Raw genomic sequence first — 11160 nt, forward strand, 5'->3', positions numbered from 1 at the left:
AAAAAAGAGCCGTTCTTAAACAATTTTTTTTTTATAGGTCATTTTTTCAAAATTTTATTTTTGATATTAAGTAAAGCTTAACAAATATGTATTTTTGTATACCTATAGAAAATCCATTTGAATTAAATTAGTAGTTTCGAGGAAATACATAAACTAAAAAAAACTCCTTTATGAGAGATATTGTTAATAATGATTTTTGAAAAAAAAAGTCGTTTTTAAGAAAGAAATTGTTACTTGATAGTTACTGTTGTTTTTTATCCCAAAAAAAAAGAATTCTCAAAGACCTTCTGTAGTATGTACAATTTCAATCCTTTTAGGCTGTATCTATCTTTTTATACAGACCAACAGACAGAATTATACACAAACTGAAAAACGGACTTGAAGGACCCATTTTTTCGCATTCTTTATCAATACCAATTTTTTCCGAAAGCATAAATTGATGATACCTACCAATAACCATTGAATAACTATAATTTTTTTTATAAATCAAAGCTATAACGCAAGTAAAAGTATTCAATGTACATAAGTGCTCTAGAATGGGCAGATTCTTAAACTTTACATAAAGAACATAATATTGTTATCAATTAAAAACGTGAACTACATACCTACTCTTCATAAAAAAAATATATTAATTGACGTTTAGATCTTAATGATACATTTCGGCTTCTATTTTGCATGACCAATAAAATACTCATGTCAAATTAAATCAGTATACCTAATGGGGTTTCGGTAATAGTTTAACTGATATTCCGATATCATAAGAGGATACACTAAAAACTGCCTTAATGTTCGTTGTGGTTGTCTTTACCTCTTGATTGATCTTGAAAATACGCCAAGGTCTTCTTTTTTTTAATCTGCACCTTAAAAATCAAAATAAACCAAAATAATTTCGAGAGGATTAAAAACGGGAAGAATTATAATGCCAAGTCTACAAACTGTACTTTTTTTTCTTGGCGAGGTAGTTAATACCTTCTTTGGACAATGAACAGTGAATACATAGCTTAGCTTCACACAACACACACTTGATATAAAGTTTTCAAATTTTTACTATTTTTCAATTCATACATGCTGAACACAATTAAATTTTACACTTTTGAAGCTATATTTGTACCTATGTGAAAAACTTCTACTTTTATGACATCAGCTATCGAACAACATACGATAAGATAAGTATATTCCAAACAATACTGTTAAACAGGAATCTTGAGCCTTTAAACAAATTTCGACGTCAATCATTCTAAAATAGGTACCGCTAGTTTCAACAAAACCATAAAGCTCTTCTTTTTTACTTTTTTTTTTGTTCAAATAAATCAATTGTTCATGTAACAAGAACAATACTTATGTATTTTTTTTTTTTTAAGTTCCATGCAAGATTTGAAATATGTACCCATATCTACATTTGAAGCACCCGAAACTGGCATTACCATCAAAATCAAAACTGACTGCGATTGTTATCCCATAAATCTCTTGAATTCGGTCAACATCAATTGAACCATTAAATTGTAAAAAATTATTATGGCCAACGGAAAAAAAATCTATACCTATTCATTTTGGTACACACCCAAGGTAGATTTTTTTTATTTTTCTTTCAAAAAAAATATCTTATAATAAACAATTTTATTGCTGAGTCAAACCCATAATTGGCAAAGCCAACATAAGTTTGCCAGCTTTTTCCTATTCCAATCTGTATATTGGTTGTGGTAAAGATAGATATGGACTAGACGCTCTTAGGCAAGCTGACTCTTTTTCATTTGATTCCACCTCTTCTATAAAACTTGTAGTTGGTACCAAACATAAGCAGGCAAAAAAAAAAAATATATATTTTTTTATTTATATCCAACACTTATCGCTAAAAAAATATAATATAAGTTTACTGTATATGTATGTTCAGATCAAAAGAAAGCAAAAACAACAAATGGAGAGCTACTTTCACCCAAGGTCATTGTGTCTTTTACCGGACTCTTGACTGCCGGTGGTGGTACGATCAAGCGCAGCACCACCACAATCCATGATAATTTTTTTCTTTCAAGTCAATTGGTATAGGATTTTTTTTTTTAAATAATATAATCGATCAATAGCTTAGTCAATAGAGTGCGCTGTATACAGTGTTGATTTTAAGCAAATATTTTGCAATTATAAATGCACTTAACAAATATTTGCTGAATAGCTGAATTGGTGAAAATATCTTCAAAACGACCAATAACATCATTTGAATAAAAATCTCGTTATTTTTCTCTCATTTTTTTTTTATTTATTGACTGCAAAATATTTTAAATGCACATGGTGAATAATATCAGGTAACTACTATACCCATACCTACTACCAACAGAAAAATAGCGGTCCCAAAAATATATTAACGAATATTTTCGGTTCGACAATCTGACCTTGTTAATGAACATGAAGCAAGGTTTTCCAACGGTCACGATACCGCTTCCATCTCACTCGGATGTATTACAATGAGCCCCTCTCTGCTTCGGCTTGGTTGAAATGAACTCGAACTTCGTCTTGAAAGAGTCACTGTCATGGCCCTTTTTACCTCTTGATGGTGACTATATACACTACCAGTCACTCGTTTCGTAAACATAAAATCGCGCATACCATTACAATCGTATGCATTTAAAGTTTAAAATTAAAGGTGAATTTTAGAAGTTGATTTTGTTTAAAATTTTATTTTGCAGTAAATTAAAATAAAATAAGTTAAGCTAGAGTTATAACTACAAATTGCAGTAGGCATGAAAATAGTTGCTGCTACTGTTTGACAGTAGGGTGTATGTTTAGAAGTCCTATCACAACTCCTAAACTACTTAACGTAATTTGACAAATGAGTTTTAAAAGTGTCTTGTTTTGTAGCTGGTTTTAGGGTATATTATATCATAATTGAATATGGTAACCTCTAGAACCAGTGGCGTATCCAGAAAAAATTTTGGAGGGGGCTGGAAAATTTTTCAAAAATTTTTTAGAGGGTAAATGTGCGAAAAAATTTTCATTTCTTTTTATTAATCTTTGATCGAGAGTTAAACGCTGTGCTGCGGTACTGAAAGTGGTACACCTAGTTGCATTATAGTGCTCTCGACAGATTCGTACTACTGTCTCCTCCTTTCACATTCAGAGTACCTAGTGTTTTTTCAAAGTTCTTGTGTCGCAAACATTTTACACAAATAGCAAGGAGTTGAGTCATCCTTAAAAAAAAACTCTTTATTTCGTTCGAACTTTGTCATGTGCTGAATCCAAAACTGTTTACAGATTAATTTATATCACGTCAAGAGTTTTTGGGCTATACTTATCAATATTTTCGTTATATACGACCATGTTCCGCAATTCGAACTAAAGTGAATTCAAATCACTTTTCAATTTCACGTGAAATGAAATATCAATATTCTTCATTTCGATCGGTTTCGAAAACTTTGAAATTGCTTCTAACTGTCAAAACTGAAGGAACTTCCATTTTTTTTTTGTTTCTAAAGTGAAATTACTGCAATTCATTGGAAAAAGCCCCCAAATTCACGAACAGAAACATAGTGAATTGAATTCTAAATTGAATTGAAAATCTAAATAAGTGAAAAAATGCGGAACACCTATTTCACTTTCGGCAAGTGAATACGCAAAAAGTGAAATGCAGAACGTGAAAGTCACAAAAACTAATTTTAAATGAAATTCTTTTTGATCCGAAATATATATGCTTTTTCGTAATATGTTGCACTTTAATCCAAATCGGAAGCGCAATACTGCAATTTTCTTAAAGAAACCTGTTGACCACTTAGATTTTGAGATATCAAAAATTTCTATTTCCAATATCTTTGAGAAATATATTATTAAAAAAAAAGTAAATATTTGATCAAATACGGCGTTTTGAGATTGCATAAGAAGTTTTGCAAAAATTTAACGGTGATGTAATTGGACGTCAAAATACTAAAAAAATTATCTAAAGAATTCGGAATTGGACTGAAATCCGAAAAAAAAAATTATCACAATCCTCATCGTCAGCTAAGGGTCTTACTCAAACAAACCCAAACAGCCATTTCAGAATTTGGAGGGGGCTCGAGCATCTGTGCTGCCTCTAAATCTCTATGATTTACGAACAAGTTTTAGTTAATCATGTACATTATGATGAAATCAGCTAAATAAAAACATGATCTTGAAGACTTGGGGGGGGGGGGGGCTTGAGTCCCCTGAGCCCCCCCTCAATACGCCACTGTCTAGAACCAAAAGTCAAACTTTTTGTAAATGAACAACACCATTGCAAATACATACAACCTTTGCCAAAAGTATTGAGCACCCGCAATGAAATGCATTTTTGGACATAAATACTTATTGGAAGCTAGGACTTGTCGCAGGTTCCATATTTTTGCTGAAATTAGTTGGTTTTGGGCCGATTTCACTATTTCTAATCTTTATTTGTTTAATAATGTCGGGAAGAATGAAACTACAGGTCTTAATTTTTTCCTCCACTGTTATAAGGTGTTGATGCTTCTCCTTGAGGACTATTATTTCAATATTTTAGCTCGAGAAATCTGTACAAATATTACCAAACAAGTGTTGATCGTTCAATAACACTGATTTTAAAAGATATACAAATAATAACGACTAATTCAAAAAAAAAATGGATCCTGAAACAAATTAGCGCTTGCAATAAGCAGATATATGTACATTGTACTTACATATATCCAAAACAGAATTTTATTGGGGTATTGAATACTTTTGGCCAAGGTTGTTACTTTATCACGAAATACTTAATAACGCCAAAATAATACACAAATAAGTCTAAAGACTCTTCTGCTCAAAAATCACTCTATAAAAAGTATGAAATTTGACTACTGTAGTTGGTATGAAAGTATGAAAGAAAAATTAATCACATTTGGAATAGATATGTAATGTTCATAAGATAGACATTGGCCTTATGGCACTTTTTGACGTAATACTTCTTTTGCGGCGTTGGGGTTTTAAAATTTACTTTTTAAAAAGAAATGTAAAAGGGATTAACAAGTGCTCGTAATTGTAAAACAATTTTGTTAGGTATGAACCTACTGAGTGAATTTCTGTAAGTGTTTCAGAGTGAAAATTTACTTTTTAATAAATATTGAAATGATATTTACTATATTTACTAACCCAGCGATTACATCGAATTATTTTTGGTGAACTTACTAATTTTGAATTTCGCATTTTAGTGCCAATTTATTGACTCTCCATTAAACTTTGAATCTCCAAAAAAGGGAATTTAAAATTAAAAAACAAAATTCATTTATTCAGTCTCTTTTAAGAGTATTTTTGAAGTTTGACTACATTAACTAATAGAACATTAAATTTAACAGCTTTTTTAGATAAAAAGCGAAAATCGACTTTTTAAGGGGGATATTTAGAGCAAATGGAGGTTTTAAATATGATTTAAATTTATTCACTCTCCATTAGCGTTAAATGTCATTACTGTAATTATTTTATTATTTTATTTGAAAAAAAAAATGTACTTCAAAAGAGCTACATAAGCAGTAATTGAAACAAAAATAGTCCACCGAAGGAATAAACATCTAAAAATTAGATAAAATTTCTTTAAAGGATTGTTGATATAACTTTTTAATCCTTATATGTTTGTGTAAATTTTGTGATGTGATTTCAATGTAGTTACATGTGTTGTATCGGTCTACTTCTGAAAAAATATTGCTTTTATGCACCCTTATCAACTGGAAATTCTAAAATTCGGACAGAATTACGAAGTTATAAAGTTCAAAATGAATTCAAATTGGCACTCCTAGAGCAAGTCGTTTTGGTACAAACGACTTACATATAGCCTGTTTTCATTTCATTGCAACATTGCACTAAAGATAAAGATTTTGAAAGGACACAAATTCAAAAAAAATAATGCATCTACTCCACAGAAGAGCACAATATACAAAATCATCTTCTCCACTTCAAAGAAACACATGTGTTGCTGGATAATATTTTCATTCAGGTTTCCATTAAAAGTAAGGACTTTAGCAAAAAAAGAGTGAATTAAATGAATTTTACTTAAAGGCGTCTATAGTTTAACAACTCTTTTAACTACAACGATAAATTTCAAAACTTAATGGAGGCTCAATAAATTGGCCCTTAATTTATTTTAAAAGCTGACTTTTGGGGAGTATTTTTTAAAGTGTTGGAGCTACAAAATTAGAGTTTGCATCAAAAATTTTGTCTGATCAAACCGGAAGTGCACTTCTGAAACTTTAAGTTGAAATGAAAAATGACTTGGTGGAGCTACAAAATTAAGTTTTGCAAAAAAAATTAGCATTTTATTAGCTACAATTTTGGACATAAAAAAAATAATAGTTTTCTTATTTTTGTCCGGTAACTTCAGTTTTATTTCAGCGGAATTTTGAATAACAAAAAAACTGCTGAAGCTATAAAAACCAAGTTGGTGGAATTGGAAAGCATTTAAAAAGCTTCAAATTTGGAAGTCAGCCAAACCTTTTGTTTTTTATCATTTCAGATTTTGTCCGCTAACTTCAGACTTATTTTGGCCGAAAATTCAATAACTCAAAAACTATGCGAATTACAATTTTTTTGGTCTCGCAACAAATTAGCATTTAATTAGCTACAATAATTTATAAGATTAATTTTTTTTTATTCCGCCAAAAAGTGTCCGCCAAAGTAAGGGACATTTCTGTGTTTTAAGTGAACCGATTTATAAAGTTGGCAAGCGCAGCTGATGGACAAAGTAAAACTTGGATAATTTGTACAATTTAACCTATGAGATTTTTGAAATGACCAATTCAATAACTTTCTATTGAGTGTCGAAAATTTTGAATATTCAAAAACATGAACTACTGAATATCGAAACTTAATTACAAATCAATTTTCACTCTCATTCAAAATTCTTTTTATTTTCTATTTACACTTATTTTTATTTACATGCTAGTGAAATTCCCCTTTAATATAAATTCATGAAAAGAATCACGTTTGTTGAATTCGAGCTCGATTTCTGTTTAATCCAGCAAGAGCAACCAGCAAATGGAGTAAACGGCATCTTGCTGCTACTGCTGCTGACTAGAGTGCTAGCTTTAGATACATACCTACCTTCGTATATATGGTATGCGGGCTTGATCTGGCCAATACAGACGTTTGTGAAACCGGCATAAACCTAACCAATACACAGCGTTTCAGCTGGGAAACTAGGTCAACGAACAAGGTTGGATACAAAAGCGCGCGCGGTGGAGCACCCATACAAGAGAAACTCACTTTTCCAGTTGAGACTTTGTTGTTTTTTTTTTAATTCCCTCTCTTCTTTATTGGCATTTTTATTTTTTTTTATATATATTTTCCTTAACTCTTTTTTTCTATACTTAATATTATTTTTTGTGTTTTTATTTTTGATCTTTTAAATGTGTATGGTTTATTTGTGTATTTATTTTTATGAGCAACTTTGTAGGTGCGAGCTGAGAGTACCTATTTATTTTATTTATTTTTGTAAATTCGTTTGACCACAAACAAACAATTGAATCCTAATCTTGTATCAATCATACATATCTTTAACATAGCAATAGTCGATTTTGAACATTAAGAATTATGATTGAAAAAGATAAATGAATTAAAAAAATTAATCAGTGGGTAGGATACTCGAAATCCAAAATGAGTCTTTGGTCCATAACTTTCAGAAGATCATGTCTAAAATTCTTAACTCTAGAACCCGCTCCCACTTAGAGGATCATAATAGGACTTGTACTGTTGATTAAATTACTATGTTTAATCCAAGACGTGACACTTGAGTGTCTATTTCGATTGCAAATAATTCAGCAACAAAACGTGGAAGAAACTTTTGGTTTTCAGCTATAAATAGAGCTTAAAGAGACCATTCTTTTGATGTCTCACTCGATGGATTTGGAGGAAATTTTTGAAAATGTATTTTTTTAGCCAAGGGCTTTAAAGAGACCATTCTTTTGATGTCTCACTCGATGGATTTGGAGGAAACTTTTGAAAATGTTTTTTTTTTAGCCCAGGGGTTAAACTTTACTTTTTTTCTCGAAAATCCGAAAAAAAAATTTGTATTTTATTTAGGTACATTAGAGTGACCGCAACTCCCATAGAAAAAAATTTTTGTCGAATTTTTTTCGGGGGAACCCCATAAAATGTTCCGCCTTTGCAGATTTTTAGATAGCCAAAATTTCAGCTCGATTGGATAAGTCTAAATGGTGCCGACACTCGCTCAAAGTATCAAAAATCTCTGTTTTTTCACTGTTTTTCGAAGAAAATTAGCTCTAGCTCATAAACAGATGGGGTTATTTTCACTTTTTATATATTAAATGAAAGGTAGTGTTATTACACATAATTCAGATTCAAAATTTGTTTAGTTTTACAAAAAAACAAAAATATTGTCATCAATTTAAATTTTCAGTACTTACCTCAAAAAGAGCTGAAGTGCAAACTCGATTTAAAATAAAACTTTCTATGTTATAGATTGATGTTACCTATCTAATTGAAATGCTTCTCGTATTATATATAATAATATATAATAATTTTATCAATTATAGAAGCACAGAGTAAAATTGACTGAAAAAAAAAAAACAAAACAAAAAGGGCACCCAGTGGGGGTTGAACCTGCTATGCCTGGATTGATAGGCGAGCGCTTTAACATCGGGCTAACTCAATGTTGACAATTGTCGTGACAAACTAAAACAAATCTTAAGATATTCAACGAAGTGTTATGGAATTTTCAGGATTTAAGCTTTTAATAGAAAAAAAATTAAATTTTAGAGAAATAATTTTTCTGTTTATTTACGTTTTTTTTTATAGAAAAAAAATAAAATGCAGTTGTAAAATACATATTTGTTGTTTTTTTTATGAAGTTTAAGCTTCACGAGTCGTTTCGTTGGTAGTTCAATAATTTTATTAAGATAAACTCTCGCTTTTTGCTAATTTTCCTTTGTATATAAAATAAATTAACTTAAAATAAAATGTGAGTATTAATTCTGTTGCGTTTTTGTTTTAAGATTAAAAGAAGTTTTAAGAATTGTTAGTGTTTTCCAGATATATTTTGTGTTCGTTGATATGGCATTGGCAGCAAAAACCCGAGAAAAAATTTTTCTTTCTTTCTTTCTTTCCGTCTCATCAAATTACAGGGTGTAAATTACCCTCAAATCGTCAAGTTTTGTCAACACTATTTTTTAATTTGCGAATTGTAAAATTAAATTTAAAGGAATCTGCAAGACTTGTCATTCGAGAGGTACTTATTTTTTGGGAAAAAGCCAGAATTCAAACAAAATATGAAAAAGATGCCATTGTTAAATTAGAAAAATGCTGTAAAAGCAATGTGTTTTGACACCACTGCTTCAAACACTGGAAGACTTAAAGGATCTTGCAAAATTTTGCAGCAAATGTTGGATAAAGAGTTGCTGTACCTGGCCTGTCGTCACCATATTCTCGAAGTTTTGCTAAGAGGTATTTTTGATTGTAAGTTGGGTTCAACCACTGGACCTCAACCAGATATTTTTAAAAGGTTCCAAAATGAATGGTCAAAAATAGATTCAAAAATATATCACACGGGTATCAGTGATAAAAATGTAAATAAACACCTAACCCCTGAAGTTATAACCCATATATCAGGTGAATTAAAAGAAAAACTACAAGAATGTCAGCCTAGAAATGACTATAAGGAATTTCTTCAGTTGGTTTTGATTTTTGTTGGAGTTCTAGATGGAAGCGTAGTTGGATTCAGAACACCAGGAGCCACTCATCATGCTAGGTGGATGGCCAAAGCTATTTATAGCTTAAAAATATTCATGTTTCGAAGCCAGTTTAAAATGAGTAACGAGGAACGTAACGCTCTCGGTGATATCTGCGTTTTCATCGTAAAAATTTACTGCAAGGCTTGGTTTAATGCCCCAAGAGCTTATCTGGCTCCTAAACAAGATCTTGATCTTTTGCGTGATTTCATTGAATACCGCAAGATAGACAAAGACATTTCAGAGAAGGCTCTTGCTAAATTCTCAAACCATTTATGGTATTTGAGTTCAGAGCTGGTAGGTCTGGCGTTCTTTGACCCAACTTTACCAGATGGCGAAAAATCAGAAATGGCCAACATAATTTTAAAAAACAGCGAAACAGAAACCAACAGAATAGTAAATCCAAAGCTACATCCACATGAAATTGAACAATTTGTCACAGCAGGGTTAAAAAATATTGTGAACAAAGAAACATTGAACTTTTTCGGCCGATTGAAAATAGACACAAGTTTTCTCAAAGAACCTCCAAATCTTTGGCCCGAAAACCCCCATTTTAAAGAAGGCTTTAAGAAAGTGAAAACACTTAAAGTCGTAAATGACATGGCAGAAAGAGGAGTCAAGTTAATAACCGATTTTAATAATCTTTTAACTAAAGATGAGGAACAAAAACAATATGTACTTCAGATACATAGTAATAACTCTTAATTGCTGTCATTGAAAAGTCTGCCATTTTGTCTTCCATGTGTTTTGGAAATTTTTTTGTCAAAGCTTTTAGGTGTCCGGGTGCGGAATAATTAATAAAGAAATAAAATCTGTGTTTTTCTTTTGGAAGTGAAATGGTTTCATTACTTTTTGTGTTCCTTTATGCGTTGTTATTGGCTCCGTATTTACGGATAGCATATTTTTTTCTTGTGTTAGAATAATATATAGGTATCCATATGAATTAACATCATTCAATCTAATTAATTCATGAAGAATTAGATAAAAATTGGATCAAATAAAGTCAATTCCATTTTTATTGATGATGATGATATTTTCCTAAATAAAATTGTTTGTTTGCACCTTACAAAATTATAATAAACTAGGTAATTTATTTAATTATTGAAAAACATAACAGGGTCATACGTTACTTACTTCTAAATAGCTTTGAGGATTAAGTACGTGTTACCTAGTTATGCTTTTCAATAATTACAAAATTCAACATTTTTATTTTAATTTTTGTAAGATAAATGCATACAATTTTATTTAGAAAAATGTCATCAATAAAAATGAAATTGACTTTATTTGATCCAATCTGGAACTAAATTATATACCTTCCATAGAGAAGTTCAATTTACTTTAAAAATCAGTATTTTCAGCCTTATAGTAAGGTAAAATATGTACCTAACTTTCTAGTAATTTCTATTAGAAAGTCATACAAAAAAAGGCTTTACTGTAAAGTTAATCCTAAGCTATAAATTTACTAGAAAAG

This window comes from Episyrphus balteatus, chromosome 3 (assembly GCF_945859705.1).
Source record: "Episyrphus balteatus chromosome 3, idEpiBalt1.1, whole genome shotgun sequence".
Taxonomy (NCBI): Eukaryota; Metazoa; Arthropoda; class Insecta; order Diptera; family Syrphidae; genus Episyrphus; species Episyrphus balteatus.